Raw genomic sequence first — 26,272 nt, 5'->3', positions numbered from 1 at the left:
CAGGAGACATGTCTAGTAAAATCCAAGTAGTCTGCAAAGAACATGGTCAAAGTGTCTGATGGGACCAGAATAATCCAGCAGAATAGGAAAAGTGAGGAAAAAAAAAAAAGAAAAATAAGATATTAAAGGCAGATGAGGCCACCTCCTTTCTTCTGGGGAAGATTCAGGCCAAGAAAAAGCATGAGTGGGGAAAGGAAGGGAAGAAAGAACACAAACCACTATGTTCTGTTTCATGAGCTCTCAAGTCTGATAGCCTTTATCTCAGCAACTAGGGATCATCACAGACCACATGCTTTTGTGTTAGCTAGAAAGGTGTGTTTTGTAACATTGCATAGAGACTGCGAATTTGGGATAGCTTTGTTAAAGGACTAATTGTTTTGCACACATAATGATAATGTTTGATGGTGTCTTTCAATGTGTATGATTGAATATTAGTTGATTAAAGAGTTTTGAAGTTTGAAACTGGCAAGATGTTTCAGTCTTTTATTTGTGCCCATCAGAACCAGATCTCATTTCCTAATAATATTTGGGTCTACATATTCAGTTGCAACAAAGTGATTTTTTTATACAGGTGGAAACAATGAAGTAATTTAGGAAATAACAACCAGTAGTGGTTATGTACTAAGTAACCTTCTGAGTTGGTTTTCCCATCTCTCATTCATTGCCTTGGACTCGTCTTCTATATCTTACAGACTAGGTACTCATCCTGCACTGAAGCAATAAACACTGTCTAAAGTAAAATAAATCTAAATGCAGTTTATCTTCTTTTATACATTTTGAATGAGACTGCATGCATACCTTAAAGAATTGATCACAGGCTATACTTTTGACAATTAAAAAGAAACATAACAAAATAAAACAAAATAAAAGCCAGGGACAATCTGTTTTGTGAATGATTCTCCACAACTGTCTCCATATTTGAAATGAGACATTCAGTACTGAACATCTATATTCCAAGATTATAAACTGTTTTATATAAAATTCTGTTGAAATAATACGGATAAATGTAACTATTGTAGTGTATCTTTCAAGCTTGTGAAATACTTGTCTGCTTCAGTGAGTCACAAGAAGAATATTATCTAAACCATTCCAACTACAATAGAGAATCATGATTTACAGGCTAAAGCCCCTACACTATTAATGATGGAAAATACTGTTTTCTGCTACCATGCTAATTAAAGTGTCACTGAGGTTGGGAAGTGTTCTTTGTACTATGATGAGAGAAGATGCAGGTAAATTGAATTTCCTTTCTGATGGTACTATGTAAAAGATAATTGACCACTTGTTATTCCAAAGTGTCATGTAATAATAGAACAAAAAAAAAGCCTAGCCTATAATGAACATACTGTTGTCAGAGAGATATTTAATCAAAAAAGAAGTTACAGAAAGTTTGAAAAACAGGTATATGGATGAAAAGAAGCTTTCTGCAGTAAAATACACAATGGACATCGAGATTTACCTTGAATATAAACACAAACTAACATATGTGAGAGCGTGTTTTATTCCATGTTATTTTTCAAACACGCCAAAGCTGTCTCCATGCTCCAAATTTGCAGCACTATAACACCTTAGAAGAAAATACTGCATTGTATAATGCTCAAGTGAAAGAGAATGCCATCATTTTGTTGAAGCTGAACACCTCAGCAGTGTTAATCTTATGGCTGAACTACTGCTTTTCAAAATGCACATGAATCTGAAAAGAAAGCTTCAGAGATTTTTTGTGTTTATTTTTATTGTGAATGACAGTCAAAAATAATGGGACGAAAGAGGCCCAGGAAAATAAAGATTATTAATGAACAGCAGTGCTCATGTCTCTGATTCTAAAGCATCAAAGGACCTCAGACTGATTCCTGTGTTTTCTATAGCGAAATACTCACTGATAACAATAGTAGGGAATGAAAGTTTCATTGCATAGCTTCCATTTTTGAAGTGACTAGATATTTTATGGCTAAGATGACAGAGTTCAGTACTACCAGTTTGTATCACAGAAGAAGGTATTCCTATTCTAAACATCAAAATGGAGGGCCACAAAGATGACAAAGAGCCTGGAACATCTCCCTTATCAGGAAAGGCAAAGAGACCTGGGATAGTTCAACCTGGAGAAAAGAAGACTGAGGGCGAATCTGATTAATGTTTATAAATACCTAATGAAAGGTAGAATGCAAATGGATGAAGCCAGGCTCTTCTTGGTGGTATGCTGCGATAGGACAAGGAGCAGTGTCCTAAAACTTGAACGTAGGAAGTTCCATATGAACGTAAGAAAGAACTTCTTTACAGTAAGGGTGACAGAACACTGGAAAACGTTGCCCACAGTGGCTGTGGAGACTCCTTCTATGAAGGTAGTCAAGACTCATCTGGATGCCTATCTGTGTGACTTATTGTAGGCACCTCTGGCTGGGATGTTGGACTCGATGATATCTTTTGCCCCTTCCAACCCCTGCAATTCTGTGATTCTATAATTAACTGTGACTTTAACACATAGTGTGCAGAGTTGAACAAGTTAGCTGGAGAGCTATTTGACCTCCTGAACATGTTTTTCATGTTTCAAGATTTCTTTTTGTTTGTTTGTTTGTTTCACACATGTAGAGCCTTTTAGTTTTTTAACAAGTACCTGTTATTGTTTAACCTGTATGACAGTGACACATTCAACTGCCACCTCTTTGGGGCAAGGGCAGTTCTCATACTATGTTTGTACAGAAGCTAGTTATCATGTTGCTATGAAGATTTGATGTTCCAAAGAATCAGAGTTCCACAATTTATACATGATAAAATTGTTACAGTATGGAATGACAAACAGAACAAATAAAAATTTACATTGCTCAACTATCAAGCTGTACTTCTAATGAGAGCCAAAATGGAACTGATCCTTTACAAGAAAAACAAACAAAAAAAATCCTTTTGAGTTTTCAACAGTCAGAGGGCTGGTAGTACCAGGAGTGTCAGATTATCTAGTTTTCGAAGAGATTTATATTTGTACTGGTAGGCATAAAACATGGAAATTATTGGAAAGGATTTATTTTTCTGACACTCTTTAGATGTTCCATTCTACAAAAAATAATTCATTTTTAGTACTTATCATCTGAAGATGTTGTTCATAAGAAGAGAATGTTTGCTATCTCCTTTAAACTCCAGCAAATGTACATATCCCAGCTCTTCTGCATTACAAAAGTGCTGATGAGTTTCCAGGGAATCCCAGCTTGGCAACCATCAAAAACAATATGATGTCAAGTTGTTCCCTTTCACACAGTTTTCCAGTGTACATGATCTTTTTCACAATTAGGGATTTTTAGCCTCCATGTCCAAATCAAAATTACCCTTAATAAGAAAAGCAAGCATTCTGAATGACATTTATCTTCTCCTGCGAGATGTTTGTTTTCTTGTGGAACTGCTTCAGTAGTCATCATTCAGTCTGTATAAACTCATACTCTTGTAAAGCTAGGAATTCATCATATATTAAAACAGTAAAAAGTATAAATCCAAACTACTACTTTTGATCTTCTAGGCCTCCTCTTCTCTGTTAAGATTGTCAATCAATATTCATGATTTTATTCAGTTTCTGTCCTTCAAACAAGTCATTTAAAATGCTTGCTGTCTGCAGCAACTTCTTGCCTATGGTGTTTATTTCTCCTGTATCCATAACTGACAGTAAAGTAATTGAAGATGTGTAGACAGGCAGAGAGCACTAGTTTCAAATCTGTCCAAAAAAAAATAAAAAGGAACATTCTTGAATGAAAATAAAATGCTCTTTTTACATAAAGCTGCTATGCAACTGCAGCCAGTTGCTCTTTTCTGTTAGCAAAATGAAAGGATTTGAATACCGGAAGAATCCGTTGTTGCATGGTACGCTGCCACAGTTACTGCTGTAATTTGTCTTTTAAATAGCTGTGAGTAAAATTTGTGAGTAGAATCTTCTGCCAAGAAAGGCCAGGCCAAGTTAAGCACGGAACAAAAATATTTAAGGATGGCTATTATCCAAATATTTGAAGAAACTGAGGAAACTAACAGATGGTTTGTAGGTAAGAACAGGTTTGCTGATCAAGAAATTAGGACAAATACAAATTTTAAAGAATAAAGAGTAGGAATTACAACTTGCCACTTGCTTTATTTTGTAATTAATTTTACAGATTGCAGAATAGGTTTAAAATATCTTTTTTAAGAGAGTAAATAATATGTTCCAGGTGTCATATTTTGTCTTTAAAGTGCATTGTTGGGTAATAGAGGCTGTTCATGAATTTGTGTTGAGTTGGTTAGATTATTTCAGTGAAGACAACTTTGGGAGAATATAGAAGAATGTTAAAGAGTATTTGTATGTTGTATCTATGTTGGTTATTATTCATCCTTTTTATTTGTATTTTATTAAATTCTGTTCTTGCTTTTATTATTTGTTGTAACAGATTTTAATTTAAACATAGCAAATACTTTTTTTGTTTACCTTCAGTTAAAAATCTTATTAAAAATTAAAAAAAAAAAATCTTCTGATGTAGTCAAATGAATTTTACATCATCAAGAGGGAATTCATTCTATTTTCTTTTGTGCAGGTGGAAAAATTCAAACATTGCTTCAGTTTGACCCTAAAAATAACTAGGCCCGAGGTAATTTTAATATGTAGCATCATCAATGAATTGAAAACAATTTTATTTCTTTTTCCCTTTACTTTCTCTACAAATTTGGTATCCTAGTGATGGTCAGACACTCTTGTCAATAAGTAAAAGTGATTTCTTGCTCAGCCTCTTGTGGTTTGCTCAGCTAGCCTAAAGCTGAAAAGCTCAGATAAATGAATGGTGTATCTCTGATTTATATCATGTTGCAGAGAAAAGATAGGATGAAATTCAATATCAAATGGAATTAATTCCTTATTTTCCCAAAGTACTGCTGTACAGATCATTCAGGGTTAGCAAGAGAATGAGATCTCACAGTAATCAAGTTTCCATCATGATCTTTTTTTTTACCTCTTCATCTCTATATTGACCAGTCTTTTTTGTGAGGTTTGTCTCTAAACCTGTTTCCTAATATCACATGAATTTGCACTACAGTTTATATCCCAGTCACAAATAAAATATAACTAAATCTTCCTGTCAAGGAAAGATGAATTCATAAAAATGTAATTGCATTTATCCTGAAAAATGCCCCAAACTACCTTCCATCCCGCAAGTTGAATTTATGTGTGATAAGCTACTGCAGATATTCATGAACTAGGAAAGAGAGTTAGGAAATAAGTACCGTTGTTTTTCTCTCCATGAAATCACAGTGGTCAATTTTGTTGTGATATATGAGTGGTTTTCAAATGCTACGCCTTTTTAATATATGCTAAACTATCTACTTAACAAAAAACAAACGAACGAACGAAAACCAAACTGATTATTTCGCAAGTGTGTGAAAGTAGGTAAGGAGGTAACTTAGACAGCAAGAGATTCAATCTGATAAGAAACAGGAAATTATAGGATAACTAAAAAGAATACAGTTATTTTATTAGCTTTCTAGATACCATTTTTCACTATCCAAGAATGTTCTCCCTCTGGCTCATGTAAGAACTAGATTACGTATACCATTGTATCTGAAGTTTTCTACATTCTGGAATTTCACTGAATACATTATAATGATGTATCATACAGATTCATGTAGTAAAATCTTTTCTGAAAGTTCTTGCTGTAAGCAATGTCACTGATGTAGATGTTATCACATAATTGTGCAGGTATATGAATTAGCTTCTACAACATGTTCTAATATTGATTGTTGTAATAGTATTTTTTTTGTATTTCAGTCTACCAACAAGGAGAAGCTCCATGAAATATTTATACTCTAGCCAAGACAGAGATCTAACCTTCAGAGATGTCACTAGTTAAATTCCTGACAACTGATGAATTTAGCATAGTGGTCATCTTGGTAACACAGCTACATTTCAGCTACGGTAAGCAGCACTGCTACAGTATGGCCTACTCTTATCTTGTCCTATCCTAAATTTTCAACACCTTCAAATGGAAAACAAATCCTTTTCACATAGGTAAAGTCCATGTTTTTGACACATAATTAAGTTTGCTCTGATATGCACTCATATGCTACATAGCTTCAACTTCAAAACAAAAACAGCACATTTCCTGAAAAATTTGGCCAGGGACCTGAGTTCAGTGCCTGAACTGAGGCTTGAGTTCAGACACTTCAAGTAATTGTAAATTATTCTCAAATTCACTGCTGGTATATTCTTGTTTCTGCTTTCAAGAGCATCATTTGGAAGACATCAGTATGCTAAAATAAATTCTGGAGGACCAAGGACAAATCCACCTTCTGCATTTTTAGATGCATAGTTTCTATATTTAAATATAGTTTCTGTATTTAATAGACATCAGTCAGTGCAGGAATAAACTTCAAATAATATAAAACACAAAGATGATTGGTTTTGAGGTCATGCTCTTGAACATACCAAATCTGAGAACACATGCTTCTAAGAAATAGCAGAATTAGATCTGAATGAAAGCACACTTTTTTAGCATCTTTAACATGAAGCATTTTCATTTTTTGTTGTACTTTGAACACATATACTAAACACGCTGATTTGTATGATCCCAAGAGTTTAGTTACAGGTAAGGTAAATTTCCTGATTTGTGTTAGACAGAGAAAATAGTATGAGAACCATCAGAATACTGAAGAATAAGCATATCTATGCACAGAAACTCTAAGAATAGTCTTTACTTCTCTTATTATTTTACTGGTGGTGAAATAAAAACATTTTAATTGCTACAGCCTTATTTGAACATAAAATGTGTATTCTTGTTAACAAGTGTTTTTCTCAATTTCTGTGCCTTGGATGATGGCATTATAAAGGCATTCACAGTTGCATTTCATTTTATTTATTGCTTTTTGGTTAACATTGCACAGATGTATTTGTCCAGGATTTTAGAAGATCGCTATTTTTCTTTACCAGAAAAAAAATTAATGAGATAGGAGCACAACACAGATTTTAAAAAAAAAGAAAAAAAGAAAGCTCAAAGTTAGAAGGTTAAATTCTATTTTAATCTATTTTAAGTTGCATTTACTAGCTTGTTTCTCATAAATTAATTTCTTTGAACTGAAGAAGTTTGTACAGACACGCCTAGAAAATAGCCATAGGAAAAGTGAGTAGTAAAAGAATTACATTCAGAAATTGAGAGCAACATCAGTATAGATGACAAGTTAAAGTTACAGTTGCTCATTATCAGACTTCTTTAACTCACATATGAATAAAAATGAAATTGTAACAACAAAAAACTGCTACACATACAATGGGAGAACAGCTGTAAGGATCTGATGTCTAAAGCCATGATTCACCCTTGCTTCCATTTTCTTTTCCATTTTCCTTCATTTCAGATTGAAATTCCCTAAGGTAATGACTGAATTGGAGTTAAGATAAGGCCTGGACACTTTTCACCTTACAGAAATGGAGCAAACTGCCTTCTCACAGAAAATTAGTTTATTGGGTAAAAAAATAGCACAGAACTGGGAAATAATATGAGGAGCAGAAAAAATTACGAAATTAAGAGAATAGATATATGTGAGGAAAAAAAAAAAGGGAAAAGAAAATTAACATTGAATGAATGAGAGAATAGTAAGGAAAATTTCAAGTAATAATGTTTTCTGGAGAGCTACAGATGCTCAGGGGGAAAGTAAGTTTATATCCCACAAATTGAACTAAATACTGCTATTTTGTTATGGACATGTGGTTTGCCACAACGGGAATCACAAAAGGGTCATGCCTATTACAGTATTTAAAGTGTCAGTAATCAAGATGATGGGGAAACCGCAGAGACAGGTTCCTGGGCAGGCGGAGTGAAACACAAAGCAGCCTGGTGCAGAACAGCCAGGGAAGAGCTGACGGTAGCAGCATATTCAGCCTGAAACTCATAGCAGAATAATCTCTTCCAGAGGGCAGTTATGTCACTTCCAAAGCAAATTAATTAACACAAAATTTGTTACTACGTAAGTAGAACTTCTATGGGTAGACGTGGGATAGTTCACTATGAAAAAATGGTTCATACAGAGATAATGGAAGAGTATGGCCCTCTATTACCGTTGTCATTACCATCTGCTACCGCACTCCTTATGAAACTGTCTTACCATTTTTTATTTTCTCCAAACCTCAGTTTTGCTTAGTAAAACCACCTCCATTTTCACTTCAGGGCAGGAACATCAGAACATACAAAATTATTAGGGAGAATTAAAATTTGATAGTTCACCTTCACAAAAATTATAGTAGTGAAATCTAAAGCTTTGAAGGGTCTATTCTGCCACCTTTACTCACTGAATATAAGCAAGTAAACTGAAGAAACTTCCTGGGAACAATGAATAAAACACTGGACACTTTAAAAGTACTAAAAAAAACTGTCCCAGACAAATGTTTGCTAACTATCTTGGTACTGAAATGTGCTAAAGTAAGCAGATTTTTCTTGACTTCACAACTACCCTCTAAAAAACCTTATTATTCCCCTTTCCACATTGATTTTAATGTTCTGCAAACATTCAGTGTATGAAGAGATAAGAGCAGTAAATACCAAGTTCTTGCTTCTGTCTCCTGGAACAAACAGCAATAAAAAATTAGTATTATCTGTAATGTGCTTGGTTAACTGCCAAATTCAGAATTTCATCCTTATTTATCAGAAAATTCAAATAAATCACTGTCTTCTAAGCACTTTAAACTCTATTTAATAAAACACATCACATTTACCAGCTCCCCCTGGACACTGTACACTGCTAACAGTCATCCAAAACATGTACACGATGAAATGACATTCAATTTCCCATATCAATTTTCAAATTTATATTTTAAAATTTCTAAACACTTGCACATATTAGCAACATATTACTCAATTTTGTTTTCTTGTAGGTGGGAGATAAAGAAAATTAGAAAATTCCACTGAAATTGTCTAGGACTCAACAATTTATGATAAACACAAGCAGAAAATTTCAGTGTAAAAATGTTAAAAGCAAATTGGTTAGCCAGTTAGACAGAGTAGGTAGATGGGAAAAGGATACACATTATTCCTGTAATCGTCAGCTCTATGCATTTCACATTCATTTTTGAAAAATCAGAAAATGACTTATAAACCTTAAATTTAGAACTCATTTCTCCTTTTTGTGGGAGGGGTAATGCATGCATTTCGTGAAGCTAAATCAGATTGGATTAAATTCTTGCTTAGCTTTCCAGTGGGTACATTGGAAAGAATAGTGAAGGTACCCAGAATTACTATTATTAATTTTAAACATGTTAAATATGAGAACAGCAAGAACCACCTGAGATTATATAGGTAACCATTTTACAATAACGACTTATATTTATATACTACTATAATTAGAAAGACTTTCGAATTTATAAAGAAGATACAAGGAAAGCAATTAGTAATTATTTCAGTGCTCTTAAGGAATGAAAATTGGATGGTCTCACTGAGAAAGTAACCCAGCTGTGTTCATGAATTCTAGGTTGGAAAATTTTGAAGATTCTCTTTCAGACTGTATTGACTTTTTTGAGGTCATCCTAGTTTAGACAGACTCACTTGTTTGAAAGAAAATGCAAAGCACAAACCTCATGTCAGGAACTGTATCTTATCCATATAAATGGAAATCTGAATTTATCAGATTATTTTCATTCTCTTAGTACACTAGCCAAGACCAAGGTAAATCACAAAAAGCAGTAACAGTGATAACAGTAACTTCTTTGTTCTGTTTTTGAAATGTTCGCATTCACTTAATCGTTTTCTTTCACAAGTCAGAAAGTACCAGCACTTGAAAAGGAAGGTCCAAAGTAAATCGTCTTAGTCAGATGTTCTCAGATCCACCACTAGATGCTTTACAGATGGATTCCATACATAGTTTAGTTTGTTCTAAATCCCCTAGACACCATTGACACTTATGAGGGCTGCTCCAAAATAATGCCTTCTGTTTTATTGTCAGCCAGTGACATCAGAGGCAGATTTTGGCCATATGGCAGTAGAGATTGAACCTTCCCACCAACATTCCTTTACATTTTGTTTCTCTGTGACAGACGGCAGCAGAGGGAAAGTCTGACAAAATGGCATCTGAAAAAATGCAAGTATGTATGAAGCAAAGGTGTAGACTTGAATTCCTCCATGGGGAAAAATGGCACCCACTGACAAGCATCAAAACTTGCATTTACAGAGACCAAACAGTAGTCTTTATAAATAAAGGGCTACTTTTTACCTTTCTTGAAACAGTGGTATTACTCAGTCTAGAAGGAAATGAACAAAGACATTACATTTCTCCCTTTAATTTCATGGGTACATGGAAGAAGTGTAATAGGATTGTTTCTGAACTTCTAAAAATAATATAAAAGGATTCTTCAGATATTGAAGTGCTTTTCAGTCTAAGAGTCAGGCATGTAAAAGTTAAGAGCTTTGATTTAAGTGCTTTTATGGCTCTAGCTCATAGAACTAGATATGCATAACACAAGAGAGACCAGAACATAGCTTTTTTGAATTACAAGTAAATGCTATAAACAATTGCACCATGTTTCTTTTTTTAACTTCTTTAAGACTGAAAAATTATTATTGAACATGACTGCATACCTGCTAAGCTACATGTTGAAATGCTGGGTAGTTGTAGCTTCTTATTTAATAATTATGTTTCTTTCTCAGGTCAGTAACAATTCAGGTACATAAAATTAGGTTGGCAGTCATTGTTTAAGCTCATTATTTCAAAGTATTTAAAACCCTTAAAAACCTTGCATTGAGAACCTTTCTGAATTAAGCTCTCAGTGACTAAGAAATTATACAACAGTCTTTCACTGGATACCTTCAAATTCTAATTTTATCTATCCGCTATTTTCTGCACATTTAAATGAACATTGAAGACAATTAGCTCTTGATTATGGCTTGGTTACTGATCCTGATCTGAGTATATATATCATACATATACTAATACATGTATTAGTATATATTTCACTTCTATATATGATTCTAATCTATGATCTTTGCAACTGCTCCTCTGTCTATTCACTGCCACGCAGTGTTGTGAAGCCTTATTAAAAACAGGACTTACAGTAATAACAAATAAAATGCATCAATTATGAAACACTTGTTTAAGTCAGTGTGACTAATACTCCCACCCTGCATATGTGATATAAGCAGATATATTCATGCCTACACACAGGACACTTACACACATTTCAACATAAGTAGTCACATATTCAGATCCAGCTTTCAACTCAACAAAATATACTGCTTGCAACTAAAAAATAATAACTTCTGTTGATATTAAAAATCTTGATTTTCCTCTTTTATCACTCTTAGTAAAGACATATCAATAAAAAGACATGTAGGAATATAACTGTAAAATATTAGTCTTAATTTTTTCTGGCCATGTACTGATGTTTTGATATTGTGTCTGTTAACAAGCATTCCTGACTTTTTAGACTATGAACTGCAGCATACCATAGGTGCTACCTACCTACTTCCAAAACATTATTTCATTGTATTTCTGCAGTGCTGTTTTGAATTCATGAAATACTTCAGCTATAAGGCAAGAATTTAATCTGAGGGATATCTGTTGCTACTGTTTATTCTGGATAGCCTGAAGTGCTCATTTAGAATAATAACTGAAGTGATTTCTGATGGTTTTACTTTGCATTTTGCATTTGGATTTTTCCTTGAGTTCTTTATGACATCACTTATTAGCATTTTGAGTCTAAGATACAATGTGTAAATATTATCTCAAAACAGAGTAAGTCTGAAGTCTGCAACATCAGGCATGTAAACAGCAATTCAAAGTGGAAGGAACCAAACATAACTATTTAGGGGGTCAAGGGCTAGCAAGGCCCTGACTACAGATAGTACAAGTAAAAGAAAAAGGTTTTTTACGTGTGTTTTTGGTTTTGGATTTTTTGTTGTTTGTTTTTTTTTTGGTTTTTTTTTGTTCTGTTTTTCAGATGGAAAGAAGTATTTCTACTACGTTATGCAACTAGATTTATATGACAAAGAATGATGGAAAATCTGTAAACCACTAATAATAGTTGAGGAAGCTTGCTAAACAACAACAAAATCTATTAGCCTCACAGCATAATTCATTTTAGCATTTTAGTACTGTTCCTCAGTCTCATCTCTGAGTCCCATATATGATTACATTGTAGCATATCATATCTGAAATGCTAATACAAATCATTCCATTTTCTTTTTACTGTACCCCAAATGGATTAAAAAACTCTGATTATAGCTTGTCATTAATTACAAGGAAAGTGTAAATCTGTTCACATTCCAGCAGATATGTAGTTCTGCTTTAATCATTTTAAAATCCTCCTTTATCTCAGCTGAATGTAGCCATAAGGGAGGATTAGTCTATTTACCAGATTTTTTTTTTTTTTAGAAGGAAATCACCCAAGACACCAAGAAGTCTTCTCAGACAAAAGACACTTTATATTTGTGCACTTTGCATTTTTAGCAGGAAAAAAAGTATTACAATACTGAAAATCAGAATGAATGAGATCTATATTCTCTCTTTGAAGAGAAAATTCTTCAGCTACTATTTCAGTTCTGGATAATGCATAATGATCTTAATCAAAGTGAATAATGACATTTCTGCTTGAGGACTCACCAGGATGTCTCTCGTACAAGATTCCACACTGGTCCGATATTCACATTCTATATGCTTAGGAGAATTAATCTCTAGGTCTTTTGACATATGCTTCTCTGTTCTGTGTCGACTTACTAGCTTAAAACAATAATCTGGATACAGGTGTCTCTGCTGTACTGTCAGCAGATGCTAAGGGTAAATATTTCCCAATTAGTACAGAATGACAGAAGGCTGTTTTAGCTTTCCATGGTTTTCCTTTGACATTTATTTCTGATCTGGCTTACTACTCACAACTTTCTTCCAACTTCTCCCTTCATAATTGTGCCACAGGAATCCAGTGACTCTTCTTAGAGCCCTGTTCCCTTCAATATGCGCAGTGATGAGTCATTCTGTCAAACCAAATGGAATTATATCATGGTGAAACTCCTGTAATTATGATTAGATTATCATGGTGAAACTCCTGTAATTACTCCTAAACTGGAAACACTTTACAAAGCTTTTACCTCCCCCCAGCACAGTCTGTTTATTGAGAAATATGTTACAGACCTGCCAAACACATTACACTCTTTTTGCTCTCAGTATGGAGCAATGTGCTACATAGCTCCATTGAGGAGTTCTGCAGTTGCTAATGCCAAACTTGCTATGGCAAACAACAGATGTGTGGACAGCAAAACTTGTACTGAGTGCCTCAGTGACTTACTTGGCACAGTATGAAGCATGTAGTACAAACATTGCTGGTTAAGTCAACATGTAGCCAGTTTTTGAAGAGGTCACAGAAGGATAAATTCAGATGTTGTATTCAGAAAAAGAAATATTTATCCAACTGCTTCTGAATCCACAAACCCCTTTCCCTAAAATAACAAAATGGCATGCACACGTGCACACAAAGAAGGGAGGAATACAGCTGTAATCAACTGAATAAAAACAAGGAAAGGGTATTGATTAGAAAGTACTAGCAGGCTGGGGGATGAGTTTAGAGACTCCATTTAGACATTGCTGAACTCATCCCAGTTAATCTCACAAATATTAAGCTGTAAGAATCTTTTCCATCTTTACATTTCTCCATATACCTTTTTAGAGATTAATACAAAATTTTTCATTAAACATCACAAAGCTGAGTGGACCAGATGATATGGCAGAAGGAAGGAATGCCATCCAGAGGGACCTCGATAAAATTTAAAGGATGGCCCATGTGAACCTAATGAGGTTCAACATAGCAAAGTGCAAGGTTCTGCACTTCGATTGAGGCAATCCCAGATATGTACACAAACTGAAAGAACTCCTTAAGTGTAGCCCTGCTGAGAAGGATTTTAGGGATCCTAGTAGATGAAAAACTTGTAATGAGCCAGGAGTGTGTGATTGCAGGATGAAATAAACAGTCGTTTTTCCTTAACAAACAGAGCTGTTTCTTTTATTTGAATTTAAATATATCAGTTTTCATTCCAATATTTAAAAAAGAACATGTTTTGGAAAGTAAGCAGTGCCTTCAGTAGTACTTCGTTCAAGTTATTGTTTAATATGCTTTAGAAGAAGTCAGAGGACAACCCATTTCCAGTGCTGTAACTGAAATAACATTATGATTTTCTTTCCACTGGGTATATACACCTTTGCAGTGGAGCACCTGACTCAAAGAGTACTTTTTCATACAGAATTTTATTTCAGACTGTACCTTCATAAATACAGTATTATAAGCAAACTGATTTGATAAAGGTGAATTCAGGAACTGTCTTCACTCTGCTAAGGCAGTGAAAGTACAAGCTGCAGGACACACTGCAAATTAACATTTCTTTTATATTAAACCTGGACAAGGACATTTCAGCTGCAGTCAGAGATGAGAGAAGAATTGATGGGTACAGATAAACAAGATAGAAGTAATACAGAAAACTGAAACCATCCATAGAGCCTATTTCCTCTATCTGTTCACCAGAAGGTGATCTTTCCTCAAGAAAATGAACTGGTACATAACAATGAAGCAACCAGGGCCTATGAATCAGCACCTCTGCTAGATGGATGCTCAAATACATATGCATATGCGCACTAAAAGCATGCGTGTCCGCACACTGGTGTATATTTGTGTTCTGCAGACATTTCTTTGTGACTAAAACTTTTTAAAATCAGGAAACAGATTAGGATCATGATGAATATTTGGGAAGTTACGTTTAGGCATCTGTCTCTTAAATATGTCTATCTCCTGATGAGATTTGTAGATAATATAACATTTAGTAGAAGGATATTGGTAATGAGGACAGGAAATTAGCTTAATTATATTAGGAATATAATTTGAACTATTTTTGAAACATATTCAGGTCATACCAAAATACATTACAAAGACAACAGGAAGAGAAATTAAAAGAGAACAGGCCACTCTAGCAGGCTTCATAAAGAAGCTCCCCAAAGATCATTAGGGTTTAAAAAACTATGTCTATACATTCAGATTAGATTGCAACGAGGCTCCCAGATCAAATTCTGTTTACCTACAGCCTAAATGAGAAAAACTGTGGTTATGTCCTTAGCAGGAGTCCAGAGAACCATCTACACATAAGCCAGGATTCAAGTCCATAATTAAAACTAGTTTCCACTCAATTTCTGTACTTAATACGTGGTACCAGCATATCTTATCCTTTCTTTATAAATCCAGCTTTTAGGACCTTTTCCCAAACACTGATGGCAGGAATAGGTAACACTCACCAGGACAAAATAATACTTTTTGAATGCCCATGTATTCTACTTTCAAAGCTTGATGAGAAATATACTGGTATTGTGACAATAAGTGCTCTGATCACTGTGAAAAACTCTTTGACATTTTACTCAGTGAGATACAGTGTACAGAAGTCACTCTTTCTAAACAAAAGGAAGATACCACTGATAATTTAGGACAGAAACAGAAGCTGGCATTCTTGCAAGTTGCAAAAAGAAAGGTCCTTGGAAACAGCAGTGGGATCACTGTGCTTAACCTCTGCTGACATGGGCTGGCCACTGATTCTGGATGACAGGTCCCTCACCAGTCACTCAGTCTACATTTTTTCTGTGAATATACAAACCGGTCTGAGCTTTTCAGGTCAGAATGAAAACAAGTCATTGTAGTACCAGATGCCTTTCTGAAAGTACACTTCAATCAGACATACTTAATTTGGCTTGACAAAATAAATGGTACCAGTGTACTTATTCTAACAATTCCTCCTGGAATCAGTGTTTGTGAGTTTGTGACAATGCAATTATGCAGGACTGAAAAACTGAAATTAAAATTTCCATGAATTTTTTTTTTGAAATTTTAAGACAGTATTTGGTGAAAATTTCTGATTTCAGTAAGATGATGTGCAACAAATTATAGCACACAGGAAAAATCTAATACTTGGATATTAATCATTATGCAAGTAGACTAAGCAAACTGAGTTTGTCTCTTATAAATGAAATAGTAAAACAGTGAAATCAGTTCAAAATTGAAAGATAAACATGATATAATTTTAACTGACCAAGAGCCATTAACTTAATTAGAATTACTCCCAATTTAAATCCTCATTTTCTTTGATCTGCATTTATTCTCCTTCACTTTAACTCTCAGCACTACTCTCAGGATAACCAGCAAATCCAATAGACTATCCAACCCCTCTTCACTCAAATAAATACTTTTGTTAAGTCACTGATCTTAAAATACTTTTCTGTTCTCTATTCCCCTCTTAGTAAATCAAGCAAGGCAGTTGTACCTATGAGCTCATTCACCATTGAATTACAAATCATTCATGGAGTATGCATCCCTATAAAGGAAAAATTTTGGCTTCGATGACTTACAGCAATAGTATGGAAAACTTTTAAACACTAACTTACTCAGTAATTCAGGCTTCACTTTTCAGTTAAGAAAGAATGCGTAATAAGAGATGAGCACAAGCACATTATAACCAACTTGGAAGATTTCTTCCCATTCTGTGCTAAAATTGCACACTATGTGTAACCAGTTTTGTATGATCTCAAAAGATTTTCACAATATGGGAGAAAAATATGTCCATGGAATATAGATTCAATGACTTGCAATTTTTTTATGTTGGATGTGTCATTTGATCTGAAACCTCTGACGTTTCTGTTATCTGACCTAGAAAGGATTACTGGAATCTGATTTATTGCACTGTTGGAAGAAAAAGGTCATGTTCTGTAAAGTTAGTAGGAGTTTTACCCTTGGTATAAGAGGACTGCACTGCTTCTCCCACCTACCACTCATAAGACTACATCTGATAATGCAACAAGCAAACAAACTTCTCACAGACAGGCAGACTTGTGAATACTATTTAAATCTGAAGTTCAGGTTGAATGACCTCTGAACCCTGCAAAATGAGATACAAGTTAATGAATTGCTGGTCTTCAACAGTGACAAAGACTGATTTCTTTGTAGGACTGTGGTGGGTTCTCAGTGAATAGCAAAAATAGTAATCTGCCTGCACTAAAATGAACACTACTAAGAAATGGGAGGAATATACGCATGCCTGAAGGAGACATGAGTGATAGGTAAGAGACAGTAACTAAAGAATTATCCTGCACAACTAGAAACAATAGAATTAGCAGAATTTTTTCATTGCTTCAAAGGACTCGTTCTCCTGCTCTGAAGTAGTGTTTCCTTTGTTTGCTAAGAGAAAATGTAAGGAAAAAAGATAAATGAAAATTTTTAGACCCATGGTAGATATGACAGTATTCTTAGTGTGTCCCAATAGGACCATACTCTGACAACAAACAGTGCTAAGCAAATTAAAATACAAAAGAGTTATTCAATAAGGAAGTTTACTAAACATGGAAATAAACTGGACAGTATTTCTTTCCCATCTTTTAAATCCTGATGATATGGATGGAACACGTTTTTCAAAAATCAGAACCAATGACAGAAATTCTTATCACGACTGAAGAGCTCCTGGTAAAGTTAAGTAAATACTGAAAATTCATATATAGAAATAACTAACTGTTCACTATTAGCAGTCTATGACCACATTACCAACAGTATTTAAAACACCTCAGTATCGTTAATTGAAACGTAACAATTGCATTTAAAACTTAGTGTGTTAACTACAAACAGTAAAACAATATCAAGAGCTCAATAAATTAATAAACATCTACCTCCTTGACACACTACCACCACTGTGGCTTCCTGACAACATAAAGCCTTCAGAGAGTAACTGACAGCATTTCTGTACTACATAAAAAATGGCTCACTAAGGAATGATTGGATAGTAAACAATTATAGAAGAAACATTTGAAAAATTCAGTATGAAATCTTTAGAACACAAAACACTGGTGTTTATGCAGAAGGAATGCAGAGGTCTACCACTGTGTTCAAAGAGCAGCCTTTTTCCCTGGCAAGTAGAATGTGGCATGGGGGAGAGACAAAGAACCCACAGCCACTCCTCCAAACCTCCTTATTTCAATATCAACACTTCCCACACCCAAATCAGCTATATATGACCACAAGAATTGTCTGTTACTCAAGTGCCACCTCTGAATGCAAAGAGACCTCATTGCCAATTTTCCCCAGCTCTATGAAAACAGAAATCCATGGATTGCTAGCAGCTAGCTGACTTTACTGGCCATGCAGCTCCAGGATAACTTAAATAGGCACAGTACACAAAAGTATAAATTGGTGCTGCCACTCTTTCTGTGGCATACTGGTTGACCTGACACCCAGGAATCAGGAGGACACCTGCAGATTGTCCACAACTCACCAAGCATCCTGAAGTTCCTAACATCAAGGATGCTTGAGAGATGGGCAAAGAGAAGCTCTTTGCACACTGCTGTACTATTGTACAGAGCCTGCAGGTACCAAAGCCCATGTATCTGCAAACTGCTGCACTGCCAGACTCTTGCAGTTGAGGATGAGAGACGACTGTCTAAAAAGATATTACATTTCATGTATTTTTTTTTGCAAGAAGACAATGCTGACCAGCATAGGCACAGTATCCTCCTTAGCTGCCAGGACCCTTGTGGAACAACCCTCCCTGGGCCACACAGTCATCTACACAACTCCCGTCTGCCCTCCATTCCAAAGCACCCCTGCCACCTCCCCCTCCTTGCAAGGGTTCACCCTTGCCTCCGCTCTCTACAAAGGACAAACTTTCTCACCACATTTGCAGTTTCTTCCTTTGTCAGGCCAGAGAAAATTGCCTTCCACTTTGGGGAATCAGATGCTTCAATCAGAGGCTTCGAACAGAAGAACCTGCCACACTTTCAGCTGCTATACAGGAGTGCTTTGGATCTTCACTGAGCAGTCACTCAGGGTGAAGCTTGCCGCTTGCCGGGACAAAGACGCAGAGAAGTTCAAGGAATTGCTCACTGCTTTGTCTTTCTCCATGTCACAAATTTGATATTTGTATGCTTCCACGCTGGGAGTAAATGGCGAGGTTTGGTTAGCAGGAGTGGCACCTGGGACTGCCAATCACAGCTGGTTCCCCAGTGGCCAAAATGGACACCCTGTGCCATCATGCTGAAGCCCTGATAGGAATACATGGTGCCACTGCAAAACGATATTTAAGAAATGGTAGCAGTGCGTAGAGTTAAGAGAGACACAGGAGAAAGAGAGACATAAGAGCAGAGAACAGAGGCGCAGGCTGCCAAACCCCGCACACCGCTGTATTGCAAAGCAAATGGGAACCGATCTGACCAGCTAAGGGTAGCCCCAGTCTCACCCTGCTGCTGCTCTGCTCTGCGAGCTGAGAGTGGTTTTCTCTCACCAGAGCAGCTGGTTAATTCTCAGCTACTGGAAACATCCATAGCATGGGGCTGAATCTGCCTGCAGCCGCAGTGTTTGTTATCTGTGAGGAATAAACTTGCACAATAAGCAGAGTGCAGGTTGATCAAACACATGAAATCAAACCATGGAGGATCTTAAAAGGCATTTTTGTAGGACATCTCCCAGTCTGAATGTAGAATACAACCTATTACTGCATAAGTGCAAACTAAGGAAAACTAAACACTAACAAGCAATCAAACACTAACAAACAGAACAGAGTCCATGAGATTTCAGAAGCTTTCTGTGGCAATCACATGCCACCTTTGCACAGAATGCTTGTGCCTATTGTTTTGACAGTGTGGCGAAAATGGATGTCTTTCCAAATGAAAATCCATTTTGGTAGTGCAGAATTATCATGGCTTGTTCACTGTCTTTGTTTTGTTTTACGGTATCCTGGAGAAAAAAAAGTGGACACCTGCTGAAAATATATATTTTCTCTGGATGATCTCTGCTCCTGTGGGAGCTTGGTAACAGAACATCAGAAGCTGTCTTGCAACAGCTGATGGCTATATACGTCATTAATGTAATTGTTAGGTGCTTCCTAAGGTGAGAATTGCTTAGAAAATTGTCTATAATGACACCATTAACCACGCTTGTCAATGAACCAATCTGATGAAAACCACACCTTGTAGTTTCTCTAGTTGAAAGAACAGAAGGCATAAGTCATTGCTAGTCTTCTGTAGATATTCATTTTTCATTATACCAAATGTTCCAAAAATAAACACTTTTCTTAATCTGAAACTGTCCTGGTTAGCTGTCTGAAAAAGTAATATAATTTTACAGTGATGTTTCTTGAAGATGATGAAGCAAAAATGTCAGCTATGTGGTTGGATAAGCTGAATGAGACTGCCCAGAATCAATATTGCTGGAGACAGCAACAGCAGCCAACTCAGGCATCACGTGTCCTGTAGTACTAAGCTCACTCACTTATGCTTCATTTACATCAATTTCGGGAAATATTGATGTGTGTGAGAAATAGCAGAGTTCTAGTCACAGAAAGAACTGAAATCACTACTTCACAGTACTTTTCAAAAGTTCTGCCAGGCATTGTTTGGATCTTTCCAGTTGTCAATAAATACTTGCAATTTGTGTGGTGCTTGCTCTTTTCAGATTTACACAGTACAAACCTTTTCAAAGAATCAATTGCACATCAGAAAATAAACACAGCATCAGACTCTTCTTTTTATATGCATATCTGAGCTATACCTATCTCCTAGCAGTGGATCTGTTCTTAAGTTTTCTTGAACATAATTTTTTTTCCCCATGAATAACTGATTGATTAGCTACCTGCCTTGCTGCTGTGTGGCTCCAGCACATATAAATGCAGATGGATATTCCTGGATCACTAAAAGATAATAAAACAGATGACTTGGATAGATTACCAGGATGCATTAGAGCTTATGAGAAACCAACAAATGGTTACTGCCGCACTGTTCAACCCACTGCCACAGTCAAGGTTCCCCACAGCATGTAATGCTGCAGACAAAGCATTGGAAGTGTGGTGGGCAGACATATGTACTGAAATGAGTGATGTTGTATTTAATCAAATTCAAACATCTTGTTTTCTTTCATGTGGTTTTAATCTGCACAGTTCTACAAAGCCAGGTTGGGCTCTCTAGCTTTGCTAATCCCCTAGAAGATGTCAGGTTACTTGTAGGTTTGGGCTAGGAATAGCAGAGCACGTCAGGCACTTCTGTTTTCATTGGAAGGGAACACTGACCATGTTGTTTCCCATCAATAGCAACAGGTGAAGCCTCAGCATATGGATGAAAAATAATTCTCTAAGGCTGGGTATTGTTAAAAAATAGATTAAATGAGTGCAAATAAGGGATAAAGAAGGTAATTTTTCCCTTGTCTTTTTTTCTGATCCAAAACTTTATTAAGGCAAAATGGATTTTTAAAAACAATCTAAAACATATTCACATAAATGTGTGTTTATATTTTTAATTATTTGGAAATATTCCTATATGTAATGATATGCATTCGTATATGTGTACTAATGCATACTTGTATGTATGGAAATCATTATTTGATTATCCATATGATTATCTAAATAATTAAAAGTCATAGTTTTATTTCCATTATCAATTTCAATTTTCCAGTGTCTAGAAGTATTCTGTGGGAAAATGTCTCAATAGGGCTAGTTTAATTGTCTGTTATAGTGATAATCTCATTTAAAATATAATCAATGTTTTTAACCTTACTGTCCATGCATTTTGAACCTGACTGTACTTAAAATGTACTCACCCAACAGCATACGTGGTGACATATAGTGATTTTGTCATCTGTCTGTGATATCCTGGAAAATGTAGGATATTTGATATAAATCTTCCTTTGTGTGAGCTGCATGTAGTCCCATTGCTAATAATGTTTAGCCATTAAGTTTGCTTTTTCATGCAACTTTTCAAACACTTAATTCTGCCTGGAAGCATGGAAATGTTACTTTAAACTTTTATTGGCTTCATTATTGAGGAATTTAGTTCCCTTGCTTTAACCCTGTGGTTTTTTAGTCTAGTTCTGTGTTTCTTTAATTCCTGCCTTTGTCTTACACTTTTCTCTCTCTAAAGCATTGTAATTGTCATGTATATGATGTTTAATATGATTATATAGGGATTTTAAGAAAACAAATTTTGTGCATGACAGTCTACATCACTGTTATCACTGTCATGCAAAGGTGTTACCATCTGGCTTATAAGTGATAGAGATCCTGGAGGAAAAGCTCAAAAACTAAGGAAAAACAACAACAACAACAACAACAACAACAAAGTCTTCTTTCGTTCCTTTTTTTTCTCAATTTACATAACATACTTACTCTTTATCCATAATCTCCAGCATCCAACCTTAAGAATCACCACAACCATAAGAAACGGATTAAACTTCAGAGGATGGAACCTACAGTGAAAGGGATTTATACCTGTGTAACGTAGCACGTGAAACAAAATGCTGTGTGAAGGAATGGCGCTTAGGTTAGATGGTTCAAGTGAGGAGTAGATTCAAAATGGATAGAAAAAGTCCCTCCTGACTGCGCAGTTCATGGCTTTGTCACAAAAAAGAAGCCCAGTGAGAAGTATTAAGGCCACCACGCTTATGAAGGGCAAATCATGGGCACCCTCACTGCTCAGGTGGGAGAAGCCCAGCTGCTGCAGCCTGGCCCAAAAATGCATCCACTGATGCATTTGCCCCTGAGCAGGACCAAGCCAAGAAATAAACAAAAGAAAGCAACAGATTGCTTTCAGACACAAACAACAGGAAGCAACCATTCACATTTTTTCCACACTGGAACCACTGAACTGATAAATGTTTTGTTTTTCAATTGAAAATAGAAGTATTTGGGCATTATTAAAAAAAACCAGTATTTTACTACTTTTGTGTTACTTTAGGAGTTTCTGAACTGCACAAGAGTTGGTGGGGAATTTTTTGGCTTTGTTTGAGTATTACTTTTTAGATGAGGGCATATGGAGGAAAGGAGATCCAACTGGTGATTAGTAGAAACTTCCTGCGTAGTGCGAGCTCTTTATATCTTCTGACTCTGTAATACAGGAAATTATAGAGTTGAGGAGGGATTTGAGAGCTAATCAACTTGTCAGATTAAATATGTGTAGTGTGTTTCTCCCCAGGTAGGTTCTATATACTTTTCCTTCCTTCTCTTGAAGAAAAGGCTTCTTCAGCAAGTCTGCTTTTCAGTATTCTTTTGCATTTTAATTACATACAGCACTAAAAACTTCAGTATTTATTTGTTACATCCTGTCCTACCTACATTCCCTTCCCTTAACCCTGTGTTTTTATTCTTTTTTAATTTATATGCTTATATTTATTATTAAGTGTTTAATATTCTTTCTGTAAAAAAGCTCCATTAAGAGCTGTCACTTTGTGGGGAAAGTTGAATGAATTGTATAATAGCAGATAGTACAAGACATTTTTAATGTAATTTAATAGCTTCTGAGCATTTGTGATTTATTGATTTATACTCTAAATATTGCCCACATGACTTTGTCTTCCTAATCTTCCTTTTTTCTTAAAAAAAAACTACATATACATGTGGAAACTGAACAAAAAGAAAAGTCATTTTCTTGCTGTAATATTCCTTGGATCCAAGATCAAACACAGGTACTTTCCTGATAAATCTTGGCTGTTTTGATTCTGGTAGTTAAAGGTATGGATCTTTCTCAAGCAATAGTTTTGCCTTTTAGTTACAGCATTTCTTCTTCTAAATTCCAGCAACCAATCGTTATCTTCCTTCATATTTGTTACTCACTTAATTTGTCATATAATATCCTTTTCTAGTCTCCACGGTAAAAAAAAATAAAAAATAAAAATCAAAAACACAAAAAACACCCCCCCCAAAACCCACCCCAAAACAAACAAACAAACAAAAAAACACAACCTAACTAAACAAAAAATTCTTTGATATCTGAAGAAGAATTTTTTCTCATGGAGATTTATTTACCCAATTAAGGTATGTCACTGCATGTATGGGAACTGCTGAGTCACGGCCTGAACCTCTGATTAATCACCTGAGGTGAGCCTTGAGTCAGCCAGAGGAGCACAGGTGAAGGCAATTCACCTGTGCTGCTGGAAGGGGTGGAGCCAGGCTGCACCCCTCCTGGACCTATTTAAGAGCTGGCTACCAGAGGGAAAGGATCTCTTCTGGAGATCTCCTCTTCTGGTATCTTCTGGTGAGCTCAACCCAAGGGTAAGCTCTTCCACTTATTCTCTCTTGTGATCCTTGTTTGCTTTACCTTACTCTCTTGATTATATTGCAATTATAACATCTTGATATCTATTGATTATACTCAATTATATTGTGATTATAACATCTTGGTTATACACTGCAATATCACATAAATTTGGTTTTCTGCTGTGGTTGTTCTTGGGCACACTGTCTTCTAATTAGCAGTACAGCACTTGGTGTTAGAACAAGAAAACCTGCTAGATAATTCTTGCTTTTTGACAAATAGCAGCTTCTAAATTCTATGGAGGTCAGTGACATTACTTGATGTAAACATTTTGCTTGAGCTTGTCTTTTCATCTGTGACCAGACTGAGAAAATGTGTCAACTCCTCACTACTATTTTAGATATGCAGAAAATGCTTACAGGATTGTGATAAACAAATAACTGTTTGGCTCTTGCCACAAGGGACTCATCAAGAATATTTATTGTATGAGTGTATGCAAATAAATGTAGATTTTGAAATGTATTTTTGTAAAAACAGGGATGTATAAAACTAAAAAAAAAAAAAACTGTAAAATTGTTGACCTACTTTGTTAGACTTTGTCTGATTATACAGAGATTATTATTTATATGCTTAAAGATAGATAGGAAAACTGGGATATACCCTCAGAGAATGACGGGCATGATGTTAATTTCCTTGTAACCCTGAAGACTTTTGGAAAGCACTTGGAAATTGGGAGATTCAAATGGCAACTAGACTTCTACCTATAGGCTAATGAATTGCTCATGCTCCCCTTCCTGCTCAGTTATATTTAAGCATATAGCAGGGTTGGATATCTAGATTGTTATGTTCAAACCAGCTTGAGGTTGTAGAAGTTAATTTGAGCTTCAGCCTTATGTTTTTGTGATCCAAGTCCTGGTTTAGTGTGGTTGTGCTGAGTGATCTTGGAATTTTACTTAGCAAAATTTTGGTATAGTGTGTAAATTAACAAAGAGGAATAACTGGTGAGACTGAGAAGTGAATGGTGCAGAGGGAAATATATTGATATGAAAAAAATGGAATCAAAGGGCTGCAACCTAGAAACACTGCAGATCAGACAACTCCAAAGCACAATAGGTCACCCTTTTTGCTCTCATTCTTCCCCCTGGAAACTACCTAACCAGAAAAAAAATTTTTTGAGTTGATGAGGGGAATATTTATGCTTCAGCTGGTAGCTAATCGATCTTAGCTATCTTCTCTGTATATTAGCCAATAAAACATTGTTTTGTAGTTTTCAATTCTGAATCTCCTACTTGTAAAGCCTCTGTCTACACTGTAAAAGTTGCAAGGGAAGGAAGGTTGCTTTAGGATTGTAAAACTATTTCATCAGTAAGAAAACCTGAATCTCAGATAAGTCAAATGTTTGCACTTCCCATTGAGTTCAGTAAATTCCAAAAGGCATTGGTTTTCCAGTTCTGCAATGGAAAGGGATTAGGTGAAAGGTTATGATATGCATCTGTGAAAAGATTTATCCTCAAAACAGTTAATAATTCGGAGATGCCACATCTTAATGCTCCAGAAATGTAACACATCTGAAAATTTTCTCTGAAAGCTCCATCCAGTAATCTAACTGTAGAATAAAAGCAAATCTAATAAGATGCTACCAAAAAAATAACTTTGGTACAAAATTAGTAATAATTTAAGAAGTAAACTGCAGATTGAAAAGTTGTCAATGTAACTATAATTTAGAAACTTAGTATATTTGTTTCAAATATGAAAGCAAAAGTGCTTTTATGAAGAAGATTCGTAGAGAACATGGAAGGCATTTGTGGCAAGACTGCCATAGGGTCATGTTTCAAATGCTGAATTAATCATTTAATAAGAAAAGTGGTTGTAATGATCCACTGATTCCACAAGAGAATTGTTTGGTCAATACTGTTATATTCCCAAATAATGCACATTCACTTTAATGTCACCTATAGGAACCCAGCAATTGGAAATATTGATTAGAGCAGAGGCCATTGTACCAAGACATAGGCTATGATATGCAGCAAGAATTGATTTGTATTTTACTGTTTGGCTTCATATGAATAATGGCCAAATACCCTCTAACACAGCACACTCACTACCCACGATAGCTGCTCAGTGATGGTAGTTTACAATTGGCAGCTACTTACTTTTTTCACTCTGTGCCCACAGTGGAAATCAGAGTAAGATGAGTGCAGGAATATGCTGAGAAGTAAAAGAAATTGCTAAATTCAAGGACAAAAATGAGGAAGAGCAATTAAAAATGTTTGAGTATCATTCT

The sequence above is a fragment of the Lagopus leucura genome, unplaced genomic scaffold (genome assembly GCF_019238085.1).
Source record: "Lagopus leucura isolate 7727_CA_CO unplaced genomic scaffold, USGS_WTPT01 Super-Scaffold_100002, whole genome shotgun sequence".
Taxonomy (NCBI): domain Eukaryota; kingdom Metazoa; phylum Chordata; class Aves; order Galliformes; family Phasianidae; genus Lagopus; species Lagopus leucura.
Note: the sequence above shows the minus strand (reverse complement) of the source record.